Source organism: Eurosta solidaginis, chromosome 2 (genome assembly GCF_040869045.1).
Source record: "Eurosta solidaginis isolate ZX-2024a chromosome 2, ASM4086904v1, whole genome shotgun sequence".
Taxonomy (NCBI): Eukaryota; Metazoa; Arthropoda; class Insecta; order Diptera; family Tephritidae; genus Eurosta; species Eurosta solidaginis.
In genome coordinates, this window is record NC_090320.1 from 57,004,556 (window position 1) to 57,021,918 (window position 17,363).

At 36.8% G+C, this 17,363-nt stretch overlaps 1 protein-coding gene across 7 annotated transcripts in view; it reads right to left on the bottom strand.

Annotated features, from left to right (window-relative positions):
* LOC137239778 (uncharacterized) overlaps positions 1-17,363 on the bottom strand; it is a 78,490-nt gene that overhangs the window by 41,924 nt on the left and 19,203 nt on the right. For 2 of the 7 annotated variants that reach the window (XM_067765430.1, XM_067765427.1), the window contains exons 2-3: positions 9,397-10,320; positions 9,120-9,314 (exon numbers count right to left, since the gene is read on the bottom strand). The exons of the other annotated variants lie outside the window; for them this stretch is intronic. The gene's annotated coding sequence lies outside the window, so the exon portion shown is untranslated. The remainder of the gene's footprint in view (positions 1-9,119; positions 9,315-9,396; positions 10,321-17,363) is intronic. 7 annotated transcript variants of the gene reach the window in all.

A 17,363-nucleotide genomic window follows, 5' to 3' on the forward strand; every position in this document is an offset into this window, starting at 1 on the left:
AAAGATGTTTTTTTTTTTTGAAATTTTTGATCAATCTGGAACAATTCGCAAACAAATTAAGCAGCACCAGTAGAGTAATAAAATTTGTTAAATTGAACTTTGGCAAGCTTAATTAAAGCCGTTCGCCCCAGCTCGTGGCTTTTTACTACATATATGTACATTAGACTGGGCCGATTTATTAACCGATATCGCGCCATCGATTTTTCGATAGGATTTGTGCTCAGGAAAAAAAGTTGCACTACGCATACCCAAAAAACAATTTTCGAGCCTACGAAATTTAATTTTTTTTGACTTTTTTTCGACTTTGATTTTTAAGGTTTTTTTCATGACCTGCTAAAAGAATTTGTCCCAACTATCCTGAATTGCGAGCTAAGAGTATTTTTTAGCATAGGAATATGCTTCCCTTTAGTGGATGTCTCTGAGACCGTTTTTGTGCTTCCTTTCTTAACACGGCATAGTGCTTACGGGTATGACTTCGAAAGTTCCTGGGGGGGGGGGGGGGGGGGAGGGTCTCCCCAATCAGAGATCTGTTGGGATGCCTAAGTTTCTGGGTATTCATTTCATTTCTCTCCTTTATGGAGAGTATTCTCGTCGCACTGTGTAGATGATGTTCTGGTGACTTAAGTAGATAACCCGTGGTAGTTCTGGGCGCGGTGTTTCGAGAGGCCTGCAGTTTCCTTCAGTGTGTTTTTTTAGGCTAAGCGATCATAACGGGGACGCGTTGCATACAAGCAACTGGTCAATTGCTTTATAAGTGGTTATGAACGTTTCTTTGTCTTTGCTCCAAATGCTACCAAAATTCAGGTCCTGATCAAACATCACACAGAGTATTTTTAGGTGTAGGACTGTCGGTAGCCTAATGTCATCAACGTGAATATCCAATACTGCTAAATGAGTTCGCCGAGACTTTGGTCGGCGACAGTGCCAAGTTTCGCGAGTTGAAAAAGTTGAAAAGACTAGGGAGATATTCGTTAATTATATGGCATACCTCATTAATGACGTTACTTGCAGTCCACCTTTTAGAACTGGAAGGAAGTGTAGATCCTTCCAAGTCTTGCGGTAAACATGCTGTCATTGACTGTATCAAAGGCTTTTGATAAGTCTAGCGCAACGAGTGCTGTTCTATGGTGGGGTCAGTTCTCAATATATTTGTGTATTGATGGCGTCGATTGATGTTTGGAAAGTCGCAGGTTTGCGTTGAAAGAAGGGACAAGGGCGGCTTCAAGTGTCTTGGCTATTGGCGATAGGAGATATCGCACGATATGAGTCTCCTACGTTATCTGCTCTTCATGTTAATATGTATTAGAGCACACTCAGATAAAGAATATGTGTGACGTGAAAAATGGAAAGGGAAGAAAAGAAAAGGAAACAAAGGCAAATACATTTTTGTATTTTTTTGTAAATTATTTTTTTATTTTTTTTTTGTTTACATTTTTCCTTGATTATATTAACAAAACTGCGCAAGTTTTGCTGTTTGCAATAGATATTCGCTTATGTAATTTAGCGGTTAGAGAGAGGTATAATTAATTAATATTTTCTTACAAGAGCAACAAAACTGAAATTAGCTATCGAAGAGCTTATTGATAACATTTCAAAACAAACACTTTAAAATAATCGAATCGCTGAACTGTCGAATGAATAACTCCATATTCAGTATTGCAAAATGGTCTTTATTTAGACTACTTTGGGAGTGGTACTTCACAATCACAATTATACTTCACTTAATAGCGTGTTTAAATCATACTGATTAGTTATTCCTCAGCTTGCGCTGATTTTATACTCTTTTATGCCTCGTTCGCATATTTCTCCTAAGATCTAGACTTTTCACGAACATGCCTTGTGGAACAGTTGTATCTCATTTTTGGTTATTTAGCTAGATGGGTGTGCATGTGTGAGTAACAACTTTTGCTCTTAGCCGAAGACTGCATATATGTATGAGAAATAATCTCTTCGCTTCGAGTTGCTGAAATATTCTTCGTTGCATTGTACATAAGTGTGGCCGCTTGCTTTAATACATGTACATAAGTGTGGCTGATTGCTTTTTTTGTTGTTGTGGTTATTTACTAACATCATAGTGATGCTAATATCTGCCACAATATTTTGAAATTGATATAAAGCAACAAATCGTCGATGCATTTGCAAAATAGCCTATCGAACAAATGTAAACTAGTTCAAATCGTCAAAGCGGTAAAGATGAGTATCTAAGATTTGTTGATTCAGAGGGTGAATAGTTTTTATTTTTTAAACGGTTTTAGTTGGGTTAACTTGACAGGCTGCACGGCCAGCCCGAATTTTGTAATAAAAATTTAAGTAACTTCCCGATAAGTACAAGCTTGAAACTTGGAATATAATTCAAAACCCGATGATAATGTAATAATAAGTAAAAAAATCGGCGCTAGGTGGCGCAAGGATCGAGATATTCACAAAAATCGTATTTGTGGTCCGATTTCGCTCATATTTGGAACACATAATACATACAAGAATCGAAAGCGACAAATGAAAAATAATCGCCGCTAGGTGGCGCATGGATCGAGATATTCACAAAAATCGTATTTGTTGTCCGATTTGGCTCATATTTGGAACACATAACATAGGAATAGAAAGCGACCTATGAAAAAAATCGCTGATACCCATATCATGCAAACAAATTCTAGAGTCATCCCTGGTCCACCTTTATGACGATATCTCGAAAAAGCGTCCACCCATAGAACTATGGCCTACTCCCTCTTAAAATACTCTTTAATACCTTCAATTTGATACACATGTCATACAAACACATTCCAGGGTTACCCTAGGTTCATTTTCCTACATGGTGATTTTCCCTTATTTTGCCTCTATAGCTCTCAGCTGAGTATGTAATGTTCGGTTACACCCGAACTTAGCCTTCCTTAATTGTTATTGTCTATCTTTTAGTATTATTACTACTTAATGTAAGTATTGCTTTCAATAAAACCGTTTAACTTAAAATTTTTTTAAAATTATTTTATTTATATATATAACTATATTATTTGTTATTTCAGGGGACGGTATGTTATTTCATATGTTTATTTTATTGATTTGTTCTTGTAGATGAACAGAGGTCGCTATGTGGCTCTGAGAAAAAACCTCCCTCATTTCGCTGTGAAAACTTCGCCATTCTACCGTTTATGTATTTATTGGGGGTAAGCACTTCGGCTCTAAGGTATTGGCTGCGTTTTGAGCCTTCTCATTTTACTATGAAAACCCCTGATTTGAGATAAAAATTTTAAGCTATATCTTCCGAATATTTTACTAACCAGTTGAGAATTACAACGCACTCAATAGCTAATGAAACAAACGGAAGAAAAATTTTCATAGTTTAAGTCACTTAAACAATGAGATTTGATAGCCCTGATAGGCATCGAGTTTACTAAGTCATCTGCATACCTTTTTTGTTAAAGCCATTGGATTTCAGTAACTGAAGGAGATCATATATCACTAGGATCCAAAATATAGTATAGAGTACGCTCTCTTGCGGGCTTCTCCTAGTGGCCACAATTGTCTCAGTTGTCCCTCCCAGCTTCAGACTAAAGGTCCAGTTAAACTTCCTTAACCCTAACACCATAGTCGTAACCATATTTTTACTTATCCATATCAAATTGGCATCAGTTATTGGTGCCTTAACCTAAAAATCGTGAAAATTTCATAAAAATGAAGAAAACGCAAAAAATTACAAATATATACCACAAAAAAAAGTCTCTTAGTTAAAACGTATTCAAAACAATAAATAAAATCTACAAGAAGTTAATAAATTCTCCAACTCAAATATTTTTAGGTTATGGATATGGCGAAAAACCAAAAACAAATTGGTTGGCTATGTTATGGTTATGGCTTTGGCGTTATGGTATGGCGCCATTAATCGATTACATTGATTTCCATAAGGTTGGTTCGATCACCTGTTTTATCTGGTTATGGATAAGCCACCCTTAACTGGCCCTTTACTTTTTCTTCTCTTTGGCATGAATAGCACTCAGCCAATAACCGTTGCATATACATAAATAATTGCCAATCAAAGCTTATTCCATGTCTTGTGTCCTGTTATCGAAAACCCCTAAAATGTCAACAAAAGCACAGAGTGCTATATTTTTTAGACTCCAAAGCCGTTTAAATTTTTCCCGTGAGACTGTGAATAGCGGTCTCCGTGAATTTTCCTGACTGATAGGCTTGAAGCAGATTTTATAAAGTCTATATTGGCAGGTAGTGAAGGAAAAGATACATTTTTTTTTGCTTCTTCTATACAACTTTGAAGTTGTTGGTTAGCGCATTGGTGAATTAAGCTAACGATATGCTTGCGGCGAATGTTGGCATCACTAGGCTGTTAGTAAAAAATCACGCAACAACAAAAACATGAAGCAAGCCACACTGCTGTGCATGAATACATCAGTCATCATTTACACACATGCATACAAGGCAACGAAGAGATATTTCACACACACAAATGTGGTCATCAGCCGAAGTAGTTACTCACACATACACACGCAGATGGCTATGCGAGAGGCTATAAACTACAAATACACACGCATATAGCTGGTAGCCAAGCAGAAGAAACGTCTAGACCTTTGGAGAAATATGCGGACAAGGCAACAGAGAGTATAAAAGCAGCGCAAGCTCAGGAATGACTAATCAGTTTGATTGAAGCATGCAATTAGTTGTGACGTGTAAATGTTATTGTGAAGTACTCTCAAAGTAGCCGAATAAAGACCATTTTGCATTACTGAATATTGCAGTTATTTATTCGACAATTTAGCGATTCGAACGTTTGCAGAAGGTGTAAAATAATCGGAATATCCCCAGAATTCGTTACAATATTTATATGGTACATTGGCGGCCAACCTAACATCTTTACTTAATCAGTTTCTGTGTGAAGTAGTTACGGTTTCATTCTTATCACCTAACCTAAATAATTTCACTGATAACAAACATACATACATACATGTACTGTGTTTGTGTATATGTACGCATTAGGCCGGGTCGATTTGTGGGGAAAATCATATTCTAGGGATCAAAATAAGAAACTTTGCCGAAGGAACCATACCTCTAAAATTCTAATTCTGATGTCCCCCCTTTGGGTCGTAGGGGCAAATTTTGAAAAATCCCACTTTGAAATGCCTATGTTTTTTCTTTTTGGAGTTTATTTTTCTCTTTAGAAATTTATTTAGTCAGAACATATGTAAATGAAAAAATGAATTTAACTTAGTAATAGAAAAGAAATTTAAAAAAATTATTAGAAATTAGCGTTTTTACAACCCACTTTTAAAACCAAGGCATCACTGTGATGCATTTGCATGTCGTAAACATAGTTGTGTGGGTTTTTTATTCAACCGTTTTAAAAAATGAAGGTATCACTGTGACACAATTGCAGATCGTAAAATTGCTTGTGTTGTTGTTTTTTAAGCCACCACAAGACACAGCAGGTAGAATTGAAATTGCCCCTACCCAAAAGTTCGACCCAAAGGGGGGGGGGGGGGGCATCAGAATTCGTTTTAGAGGTATGGTTCCTTCGGCAAAGTTTCTTATTTTGATCCCTAGAATATAATTTTCACAGAGCAATGAGCGATTTTTAAATCGACCCGCCCTAGAACGCATATAATTTTTGTTAAATAAATACGTTACATTGCAAATGCCATCAAAAAAAGTTGCACACCGGCCGTAACATGAAATTTCCAAAAGAAGAAACAAGCAGTGAATATTTTTCTAAAAAGGAAGCCGGGCAAATAAACTTTTTTCGGGCAAATTATATTTGTATGTAAATATATACATATGTACGAGTATGTATATAAATATATATTAAATGGGACGTTCCCAGGGCCGGATTAAAAATTTGATTGTCACAATGTAATTGCAATGTTCACGTTGGTTTGGTTGTAGACAAAATGGGGAGATTTTTATTATTCTTCTTCACATATACATATTACACACATATTAGCAAATGTCAATCAATAGGAAGTGTTCGGATAGTATATTACACGGTGTTCATGTTGTATGCAATTTGGTATTAATATCCAACAACCCCTTTCTTAAGCTTTGTATACCTACTTATTATACATTACATTTTGGAATTCATGAAATTTTTAAACTTGTATATATATATACTTATGTATATCCTTATATACTTAGTATTTTAAGTGAATGAAAAATAAAAGTATTAGATATCCATTTCAACTATACCAGATTGAATGTTACGTTAATGAATACAATAAAGAATATAATTTTGTTATTTTTTCGCATTGCCTCTATGGCTTTCTGCTTGCTACTTCTTATAGGCATTTGCCTAGCTGATACGGGTTCGCCATGATCCTCCATGCTGCCCGACTTAACTTGAGCAGGGCTAGCCGGTAATTCAACACCCGGTTCGTTGCGAGAAGCCTCTTCCCCACACACGAGGTCGGCATTGCGGATCTGGTCGAGGTGTCGTTTTATTGAGCGGTTTTCGTTCGCTAGCATTACTATGTAATTACGCGGACCTAACTTTTTCTGTACGGTGCCTGGTGACCAACCAGCCTTGTTAGGATTCGAGTAATTTCTCACTATTACGTTCTGGCCTACGGTGAACGTGGTATCACGTTTACCTCTACAGTTGTTAACAACGGTTTGTTGGTTCGTTTTTATGACGTCTCTTACCAATGGTGGTTTGAGAGCGCTAAATCTCGATTTTAGCTCCCTTCATAACATCAATTTTGCGGGGGACTCATTTGTTGTACAATGTTTAGAAATCCTATAGTCGAACAGAAACCTGTTCAATACATCATCAAGGCTAAAGTTAGCTTTGCCTGCAAAACTTGCTACTAAAGATTTTTTTAACGTTTTTACGAAGTTCTCCGCTTGCCGATTAGTGGCTAGGTGGCCAGGTGCCGTTAGCACATGTTTAATGTAGTTTTTACTCGTGAAGGTTTTAAACTCCAATGACGTAAACTGCGTTCCGTTATCGCTAACTAGCGTGTCCACCAAACCAAACCTACAAAACACTTCGCGCAATTTACTGATTGTGAAAGCACTAGTCATTTCTTTTGTTTTAAAAACCTCCACCCATTTCGAAAAGGAATCTACTATTATTAACAGCTGAAAGCCTCGCACTGGTCCCGCAAAATCCACGTGTATACGCTGCCATGCCGACTCCGCTGCCGCCCAGGGCATCAAACTACTTTTTTCAGGACTGGACAGTACTGATTGACACGATTGGCAAGACTTTATAAGAGCCTCCACGTCATTATCTATACGCGGCCACCATATATACGAGCGAACCAACGCTTTCGTCTTTACGATGCCAAGGTGTGATTGATGAAAGGATTCCAGAATTTGCTTCTGCAACTTTTTTGGTATTACCGTCCTGTAACCCCATAAAATGCACCCTGCCTCAACACTTAGCTCTATCCCTTTTGTCCGAAATGCCTCAAACTCTTTGCCTTTTAAACCTGAAACCGTACCCTCTTGAACACTTTGCATCACTTTTGACAGCACCGGGTCTCGCCGTGTCTCAATTGCCACCTGTTTGTAATTTAACTCCGCTGAACTACAATAATTAATAAAAGTCGACTCTGATGACACCGCTGAAACACTAGTTTGCGAAATTCGCGATAAATTATCTGCGTAATTAATAGACCCTTGACGTATTTGATTTTATAGTCAAATCCTGATAATATCAACGCCCAGCGCTGTATTCTGGCCGCAGCTATGGACGGAATACCCTTATTCTCGCCAAACAATGTAAGCAACGGTCTATGGTCTGTTTCCAACGTAAATGATACTCCCAACAAGTATTGTCTTAACTTGGTCACACTAAAAACAATAGCTAGGGCTTCCTTTTCCATAGCACTGTAGTTTAGTTCAGCCCTGTTTAAAGCCCGTGAAATAAAAGCTATGGGTCTCCTCACTCCGATGTCATATACGTGCGATAACACGCCTGCTACCGCGGTGTTACAGGCATCTGTGGTCAAAATAATTGGCAACTTAGGATTAAAATGCACCAGCACTTTATCTGACCCGATCTCTGTCTTTAGCGTATCGTACGCTTCTTGACACTTCTTGTTCCAAATAAAGGGAACGTTTTTCTGTAAAAGCTTATATAGCGGAACCATCTTCTGTGCGAAATTGGGTATAAATCTTGAATGGTAGTTCACTAAACCAATAAAAGCGCGTAATTGAGGCACCGAATTAGGTTTCGGGGCGTCGAGAACGCATTGCACGCGTTCTTTATTTTCTTTTAAACCGTCCGCGTCAATATCGAAACCTAAATATGAAATTTTACTTTTAAAAAACTCGCATTAGTCGCAATCCTGCCGCCTGAAGTTTCCCCAATACGCGTTTAAGAGTCAGAACATGTTCTGCGAAGTCTTTTCCTGTAACGGTAATATCGTCGAGGTAACAAAGTACATTCGGAATACCTCTTAACAGACCCTCTATAGTTTTCTGAAAAATGGCCGCCGCGGTTTTTATGCCAAACGGCAACCGCGTCATCTTAAAAATACCTTTATGTGTGCTCCAAGTACAAATCTTTTGTGACTCTTCATCCAGGACTAGCTGATTGTACGCATTAGACATATCTAGCTTAGTAAAAAGTTTCCCACCCTGCATTGACGCAAAAATTTGGTCTATCCGGGGTAATGGGTACTGAAAATCTTTAAGGAAACAGTTTACGGTAGTTTTGTAATCCCCACAAATTCTTATTTGACCGTTCTGCTTTAATATGGGGACCAACGGCGTACCCCAATCGGCACTATCAACTGGTATCAAAACACCATTTCCGACTAAATCTGCTAATTGCTTTTCAATGGACTCACGCCAAGCCAGTGGAACTGCTCTAGGCTTGCAAAATACCGAGTTGCACCCTCTTTCCACCTGTAACTTGACTACGGTTAAATTACACTTGCCCAACTCGCGACTGAAAACTTCAGCATATTCGCTTTTCAACTGGTCCAAAACTCTATTATACGGCTCTACATAATTAACGTTATTAGGCTCGGTAACCGAACTACGCACTTTCAACTCAAAACCAAAACTACGCAAAAAATCTCGTCCTAACAAGGTTGGTCGATTTGTGTTGGTCACTATAAATTTTCCGTTTACACTCCGCTCTCTATAACGAACTGTAGTAAGAAACTCACCGATAACATCGACCAATTCACCACTGTATCCCGTGTATGAGGTTGAGCATTTCCGCAGCCATTTGCGATCGAAAAATTTATCAAAAATTTTGATTGACATCAAGGAACACGGCGCACCCGTATCGCACAGGACGACAAGCTGATAACCACCTACTTCGATTGCAACTTCGTACTGGTTACCACCTTCTCTCCGATCTATATGTGAAATATTAAAAACAGAGTCGAAAGTATCATAATCTTCTTTTACATTTACAAATTGTACGTTATTTTTATTAACCTGGCATACATTCGCGAAATGGCCAACCTTGTTGCAGGAGTGGCACACGCTATTACGATATCTGCATTTGCTTGATTGGTGATTTTTCCAACCACAATGCGCACATGGTGTCTTCTTCATATTTCCAACGTTGTTGTTTTTGCTGTTGGAATTCGCACCGGTTCTTTTTCCGCTACGCCTGCCTGGACTGTTGCTGCTGCTGTCGTTGTTGTTGTTGTAGTTACGGGAATTTTGCACTTGTGACTTCACAAAATTAACCTCATTTTTTACAGCTAATTGCTGAGTAATCTTCGACTCCATCACCAACGCCTTCCTTAGCGCCTTTTCTATCGTTATCTCTTCGTCCTCTTCGCAAAATTTCTCGAAAATTTTTTCTGGCAGCTCAACGACAAATTTATTTAGAATGATTTTTTCTAGGGCAGCCCCGAATTTGCATTGCAACGCCAATTTTTTAACTTGTGCGTACCATGCTGCTACCGTTTCGGTGTCGGCTCTTCTTGCGGCGTAAAATTTACGTCTTTCATGAAATAAAATGACGGGAGGAGTAAAATGGCGCTCCAAAATTGTGCACAACTCTCGTACGTTTTTTCGCTGGGAAGCTTCGGGCTGCAAACGCTATGCAAAATTCCGTATACTTCCCTGCTAATATTTCTCAGTAGGGCCGAAATCTTCCCCGCTTCTTTCGTGCACTCAATTTCTAACAAGTGCAACTCCAACCTTTCCCGCCATATTCGCCAATTGTCTGCTACCGAGAACTCCACGATATTCGGAGCATAAATCATTTTGGTGGTGGTTGCCGTCATTGCTGCCCCTCCAGTCATATTTCAAACACTTGAATTGATTTTTCTCCCGTTTTCTTAGTTTAAATAAAATTTTAAGTCCAATTTTAGCTTTTTTTCTTTTTTCGTTTATTTCTCGTCGCCACTGCAATGTTCACGTTGGTTTGGTTGTAGACAAAATGGGGAGATTTTTATTATTCTTCTTCACATATACATATTACACACATATTAGCAAATGTCAATCAATAGGAAGTGTTCGGATAGTATATTACACGCTGTTCATATTGCATGCAATTTGGTATTAATATCCAACAGTAATAATATTAATAAAATTACTATCTACATTTTAAACATGTCGTTTCCTACATCTTTTTCCGGCAAATTCATTAATTATATCATCAATATCGATTGTCTTCAATAAATCTGACTCAATGCAAAGTATACCTAACATCTCGAGTCGCTCTTGTCGCGTTTTAGCTCTTTCAGCAGCTCTGATTCTTTTTAATTGCGACAAGGATCGTGCGGCAGAACAATTTGTGATCATTAATGTTAAAAAAATCCGAAGAGCTATTTCAGTGTTAGGAAATACATCGGCTAATTGATCTGCCATTAGAATCTTATACAAACGACCAATGCTGCTCAAAACTTTTTATATGGAAGTGCGAATCACAATACATGTACAAAATTGTATGTGCACTGAAACGTTTTTTGTATTTAAAAAATATACTTAAACAATTTTAATTGTTTGAGGTCGGAAAAAGTTGAATACTTATTTGGTTTCAAGTTATAAAATCTTTGCTTAACCATCATACAAGAGCCAATAAATTTAATTCTGAAAGTAGCGAAAAATTACATTGACCTCTAGCCTCAAGTTTTGTGGGAACACATTCTATATACATATATCGTCGGAATTTGGATTTCAATAATCATACTAAAAGTGAATGTAGAGATTTCTGCGAATGTTGCATTGGAAATTGAATTTGAAGACTTTTGAAATGCTTAATTAGAGGGTTCCGCGTGGTTTGTTTTAAATTTGTGTTCAAATTTACATACTTAACTATATTAGCAACAGAGATTACTAAGGTACTGAAATACCATTTGAATTTAATAATATGTTTAACAAGTAAATGAGAGGCATGGTTACTTTACGGTTTCCCCCACTTCCAGTAAAAAATGTCTCATAACCAAGAAAAATAATATACCGAATTGAAAGAAAAAGTCACAGAAACTACCCCGTAAGGAGAATCTCTAGTTCAAAATAAGTACTGCATTCTGAAATACTAATAGTTTGCCATCTATCTTTCTTACATGTTTTCAACTGGCGAATTTAACATGGCGATGTCCTAGGCGGTGGAAATTGTCCCCGCTGCTTTAACTTTTCCCTAGTTCCTAACTATATACAAATTTCTTTTTGGTACTTTTTCGATAGTTACATACTGGTGGAATAGTGTTGAGAAAGAGGCATACTCATATGTAGCCGCAGGTCATTAGCTGGTATCAATTTTTTGTTGATTTTATAACTGACAAAGGTGTCTAAGTTCGGGTGTAACCGAACATTGTATACTCAGCGTGAGCTTCAATTGCACATTTCATTTCAGATAAATCACTTTTCTACATAATACGTGGCACCGCCCGTTTAAAAAAATGTCTCCCCATTTCCTCCTACAATAAAACTTGATAGTTGTAATATCATTGTTTCAAAACTATTTTTTGCTAAGTTATAGCTTATTAAAGTTTCAAGTAGTTCCTACTTATTGTTATAAATCCACTTGGGAAATGAAATACCATTGATATAAAGCTCTCTTTTGCAAAGATATAGCTTACTTTATTCGTCCACGACCCTTTTAAAAATCTTTTATATAAAAGTGGGCGTGGTCCTTAACCGATTTCGTTAATTTTTCTTCAAGACATTCCTTATAGTAAAGGCAACCTCTCTGCCGAATTTTGTTACGATAGGTTTAACGATTTTTGATTTATTATTAATAATATTTGTAAAATTGATTTTATCGCAAGTGGGCGGTGCCACGCCCATTTAAAAATTTTTTTTTTCAAATTTTTATCAGGAGTCTCAATATCAGTCCACACGTCAAATTTCAACATTCTAGGTGTATTATTTACTAAATAATCAGGTTTTACGTGTTTTCCAAAATGTTATATATACAAAAAGTGGGCGTGGTTATCATCCGATTACGCTCATTTTCAATACCAATCTATTCTGGGTCCAGATAAGCTCGTGTATCAAATTTGGTGAAGATATCTCAATATTTGCTCAAGTTATCGTGTTATAGGACAGACGGACGGACGGACAGACATGGCTCAATCAAATTTTTTTTCCACACTGATGATTTTGATATATGCAAGTCTATATCTATCTCGATTCCTTTATACCTGTACAACCAACTGTTATCCAATCAAAGTTAATATACTCAGTGTGCAAAGCACGCTGAGTATAAAAATTTCAAGCACTTCCTTTATATAAATGGACAAAAATCAGCGAAAAATGTCTCCTTATATAAATCCATATTCTTGCTAAACTTTGATTTTTAAATTTTGACATAGAAATTGCAAAAATATTTATGAGAAGTAAAAATATAAAGTTGGAGCGCAATTGATTGACTAACAATATCTCCTTTCCTACTAACTTTTCAATCCAAGTAATGTGCGCTCCACTTTTATATTTTTACTTCTCATAAATATTTTTGCAATTTCTATTTCAAAATTTAAAAATTAGAGTTTAGCAAGAATATGTCTTTATATAAGGAGACATTTTTCGCTGGTTTTTGTCCATTTATATAAAGGAAGTGCTTAAATTTTTATTTCAAATAAAAAATTTATAGTTTTTCCTTCATAATATGAAATGAATGTAATGTAATTATTTTATGGCTTTAATAGTTTGTTTTCAGACTTAAAGTTAAAATTTATGGGTCATCGAGTGGAAAAAATATGTTAAATATGGGATGCCCTAGTGCATATGTCTGCAAGTGCTACCAAGTACAGAGGGTATGCTGTCAAAAATCTTCCACAAAAAACCAAATCAACAGAGCCATGCTGTTGATTCGAAATTGATCCAGATAGATATCAGGATGACAGCGTTGTTGTTGCATTTGCATGTTAAATTTCTATCCGTATCTGGATCACGTTTCATTGGAACGCAACTAATGTAGGTTATCAAAATATCTCCTGCGACATACATAAGTTTTATGTACTAAATTGGCGATGACGATGGCGTATGAGTAATTTTTTTTTCCTATTTTTGGGTAAATGCTACCTATCGGCTATTTGGGAACCCGACTGTTCTATCCGAATTTAGTGTATTTTGTATTTCAAAATGTTTGTACAAAAATACAACATGGATGTACTTATGCTTACAAACATAAGTATATGCAATATACATTTTTAAATAACATACGTAAGCAGCACAAAACTGAGAAAACATCAATATGTATACTTTTGTTTAGGCTAGGAGATAGGAATGTTAGCAAGTAGAAGAATAAGAAGAAAAATTGTATTGAATTTATATGAACCTAAAGTCTATTTTTAGCAAAATTACGTGTGCAACAAATACAAACAAATGGTATTACTGAATGCTATTTGCATTGTATTTTTATTTAGTTTTTTGTTTTTGTTGTGTCTAAGTTCATTTGTTGAATTTAGTATTGAAGCAACACGTTCCTCACTGGAGCACAAAGCCAATCAATAGTTTTCGAATTTCCTTTAGTTCATCTACATAAGTCAGTGATGAGCAAACACAAACATTTGCAAAATACGAAAGTAGTACACCCGAGAGACTTTAGAATACTTAATACCAAACAAGTAAGGAAGGCTAAGTTCGGGTGTAACCGAACATTACATACTCAGCTGAGAGCTGTGGAGACAAAATAAGGGAAAATAACCATTTAGCAAAATGAACCTAGGGTAACCCTGGAATGTGTTTGTATGACATTGGTTTCAAATGGAAGGTATTAAAGAGTATTTTAAAAGGAAGTGCGCCATAGCTCTATAGGTGGACGCAATTTCAGGATATCGCCATAAAGGTGGACCAGGGGTGACTCTAGAATGTGTGTTGTACGATATGGGTATCAAATGAAAGGTGCTAGTGATTATTTAAAAGGCAGTGGGCCTTAGTTCTATAGGTGGACGCTTTTTCGAGATATCGCCATAAAGGTGGACCAAGAGTGACTCTAGAATGTGTTTTTACGATATGGGTATGAAATGAAAGGTATTCATGAGGGCTTTAAAAGGGAGTGACTCTTAGTTGTATATGTGAAGGCGTTTTCGTTTTCATCTGTCGGGTACCGCTAATTTATTTATATATGTAATACCACGAACAGTATTCCTGCCAAGATTCCAATGGCTTTTGATTTCGCCCTGCAGAAATTTTTCATTTTCTTCTACTTAATATGGTAGGTGTCACACCCATTTTACAAAGTTTTTTCTAAAGTTATATTTTGCGTCAAAAAATCAATCCAATCACCATGTTTCATCCCTTTTTTCGTATTTGGTATAGAATTATGGAATTTTCTTCATTTTTGATATTGAAAAAATGGGCGTGGTCATAGTCGAATTTCGGCCATTGTTTATGCCAAGATAAAGTGAGTTCAGATAAGTACGTGAACTAAGTTTAGTAAAGATATATCGATTTTTGCTAAGTTATCGTATTAACGGGCGAGCGGAAGGACAGACGGACGACTGTGTATAAAAACCGGGCGTGGCTTCCACCGATTTCGCCCTGGTCTACAGCAAACAGTTATCGTCACAGAAGCTATGCCCTTACCAAATTTCACTAGGATTGGTAAATTTTTGTTCAACTTATGGCATTAAAAGTATTATAGACGAATTAAATGAAAAAGGGCGGAGCCACGCCCGTTTTGGAATTTTCTTTTATTTTTGTATTTTACTTATATACTGTTTTTTATAATTTACTTATATACTGTAAAGATATTAAATTTTGTGTTAAAATTTGACTTAAAAATTTTTTTTTTAAAGTGTGCGTGTTCGTCTTCCAATTTTACTAATTTTTATTTAGCACACATATAGTAATAGGAGTAACGTTCCTGCCAGATTTCATCATGATATCTTCAACGACTGCCAAATTACAGCTTGCAAACCTTTTAAATTACCTTCTTGTAAAAGTGGGCGGTGCCACGCCCATTGTTCAACATTTTACCAATTTTGTATTCTGTGTCATAAGGTCAACCCATCTACCAAGTTTCATCGCTTTATCCGTCTTTGGTAAGGAATTATCGCACTTTTTCGGTTTTTAGAAATTTTCGATATCGAAAAAGTGGGCGTGGTTATAGTCCGATTTCATTAATTTTAAATAGCGGTCTGAGATGAGTGCCCAGGAACTTACATACCAAATTTCATTAATTTCAAAATTTACTCAAGTTATCGTGTTTACGGATGGACGGACGGACGGACATGGCTATATGAATTTCTTTTTTCGCCCAGATCATTTTAATATATAGAAGTCTTTATCTATCTCGATTAGTTTATGCCGTCACGGATTACAGTTATGCGAACAAAATTAATATACTCTGGGAGCTCTGCTCAGCTGAGTATAAAAATATAGAACTTAGCTATGAAGAAACACAATAACATTCAGAAAAGTATTTCGGTATCAATATCGACGTAAACCCCGTACATCGACCGTCCGTCCTTCCGCTCGGCCGTTAACACGATAACTTTAGCAAAAATCGATATACCTTTACTAAACTTAGTTCACGTACTTATCTGAACTCACTTTATCTTCTTATTAAAAATGGGCGAAATCCGACTATAACCACGCCCACTTCTGCGATATCGAAAATTTCGAAAAATTAAAAAAATGCCATAATTCTATACCAAATACGAAAAAAGGGATGCAACCTGGTGATTGGATTGGCTTTTTGACGTAAAATATAACATTAGAAAAAACTTTGTAAAATGGGTAGCAACGCCTACCATATTGTAACGAATGTTAGCAGCACTGAGCGATGCTATCGTCTCTAAGCCGATGCCAAGCAGTGACGTGAATGCACATCAATAATTCAATCATTATGTATCTACATAAACGAAACAATAACTGCGTCTACATATATTTACCATGTACGTATACGAGCAGCGGAGAGTCAATGCACAAACACATGCATATATCTGGGATACTCCTATAAGTATGCAATGAGAAAAACTATAAAATTGTGCAATTGTAGTTACAGCTGAGAAGTTTGAGAGCTGCTGGACTAGTAGATTCTGGAAGCGCCTAGAAGATGCGAAGGTTGAAATCAAAGAGTATAAAAGGCGACAATTGTAGAGGCGCTGGAATTCAGTTTGATTTGAGTTGTCAATCAGTTTCGATTAAGACGATATATAGCGAGCAATAGCAGTATTATTTTGAAAGTCAGTTTCATTTAAGCTATCAGTTTGGTTATTAAGCCAGCTAATTGCAAAGTATAAGTGTTATTGTGAAGTACTTTAATAAAGGCCATTTTTCCATTATTCAATATTGGAGTTATTTATTCAACAGTTTAGTGATACGAACTTAGCAAAAAGGCAAATAAGAGGATTTGCAAGCAAATTCGTTACAATTGGTACCAGAAGAGCAATTGTTGAATAAATTCCGAAGATTGGGAATACAACTTGGACATGGCAAAGTTCAGTGAATTGGAGATCCAGCAACTGAAAAAGGAGTTGGAGAGCCGTGGATTGAATACAACCGGCATTAAAATCGAACTTCAAGCACGGCTACGAGAGGTAATGGAGTCGCAAGGAATTGATGTGGACGAGTTTGTCTTTTGTCCTGATGGGGACGAAACAACAACAAAAATTGAAGAGAAAAACGAAACATCGCAGACAGTTACGAGCACAGAATTGAACATGATATTGGCTGCAATATCTGCACAAACATCGACAGTAGCATCAATGTCGTCGCAATTGGCATCCCAACTGGAAGCGCAAAAGACATATATGACATCTCAGTTGGCTTAGCAGTTGAAAGCACAGGAGACCCGCATATCCTCGCAGCTGCAGGCACAGGAGATAAGGGTAACATCGAAGCTGGAGGCCTAGGATACAAAAATTTTACAGTTTGAGGAAAAAATCGAGGCCGAAGTGGATGCTTTGAGAGGACGTATCGAGCAGTTGCAACTTAATCGCCCAGCAGTTTCAGCAAGCAATCCAAAGGTAAAAACACCATCCTTTGACGGTTCT